A 1,486-nucleotide genomic window follows, 5' to 3' on the forward strand; every position below is an offset into this window, starting at 1 on the left:
GGTATTTTGTGGAAGAGCCACACTCAAGGGGCCAAAGAGCCGCATGTGGCTCGCGAGCTGTGGTTTGCCGACCACAGCCCTAGGAGATGTATCTGCAAACATATTGCTACCAGAGATGCCTGAGATTTTGGTGCCTATGGTTTCTTTTAAGATTTCTATGGTTTCACAACTTACATTTAAGTCTTTTATCCATTTTGAGTTTATTCTTGTGTATGGTGTAAGTTGGTGGTCTAGTTTCATTTTTTTGCATGTACCTGTCCAATTTTCCCAACAACACTTATTGAAGAGACTGTCTTGACTCCATTGTATGATCTTGCCTCCCTTGTCAAATATTAATTGAGCGTAATGACTTGGGTTGATTTCTGGGTTCTCTGTTTTGTTCCCTTGATCTGTATAACTGTTCTTGTGCCAATACCAGGTGATTTTGACCATGGTGGCTTTGTTGGATAAGTTGGTGTCTGATATTGTGATCCTTCTAACTTTATTCTTTCTCAAGATTGCTGTGGCTACTCAGGTCTTTTTTGGTTCCATATACATTTTTGGAGTATTTTTTTCTGGATCTCTGAAATATGTCATTGGTATTTTAATAGGGATTACACTGAATTCATAGATTGCTTTGGGTAGTATGGACATTTTAATGATGTTAATTCTACCAATCCATGACCATGGTATATTCTTCCACTTGTTTATATTTTCTGTATTTCCTCTTTCAATGTCCTGTTGTTTTCTGAGTATAGGCCTTTTACCTGTTTGGTTAAGTTGATTAATTTTTTTTGTTGCAAGGTAAAATGAATTGTTTTTTTCATTTCTCTTTCTAAGAGTTCATTATTGGTGTATACAAATACTATCAATTTCTGGGTGTTAATTTTGTATCCTAATACATTGTCAAATTCATTTATTAAATATGATAGTTTTTTGATGGATTTGTTATGGTTTTCTATATACAATATCATGTTGTCTGTGAATAATGAGAGTTTTATTGCCTTCTTTCTAATTTGAATGCCTTTTATTTCTTCTTGTTTGATCACTGTGGCTAACAGCCTTCCAGTACTATCCTATCTAATAATAGAGAAACATGGTAATTAACCATAACTTCGCTACCCTTCTCATTGGCTAATCAGCGAGATATGCAAATTAACTGCCAGCCAAGATGGTGGCCGGCAGCCAGGCAGCTGAAGTGAACATGAGCCTTGCTTGCTCCAGTGACGGAGGAAGCCAATGTTCCCCGCCTGCTGCAGCCCAGCTCTGAGCTTGCTCTCTAAGAAACTATGTTGCAAATATAGAAGCTAAACAAAACCCAGAATCCTGCTTTCAGTCAGCCGGGATCTCAGAGCTGGAGTCGCAACAAAGTTTCAAATACAGAAGGTAAACAAAGCCCAGAAACCTGCTTTCAGCAGCCGAGGTCTCAGAGATGGAGCCGAGCCTCAGAGCTAAAGCCGGCTCTCAGCTCCAGTGACAGCCATAGAAGGTAAATAAATCCCAGAAT

The sequence above is a fragment of the Myotis brandtii genome, unplaced genomic scaffold, assembly GCF_000412655.1.
Source record: "Myotis brandtii unplaced genomic scaffold, ASM41265v1 scaffold348, whole genome shotgun sequence".
NCBI lineage: Eukaryota > Metazoa > Chordata > Mammalia > Chiroptera > Vespertilionidae > Myotis > Myotis brandtii.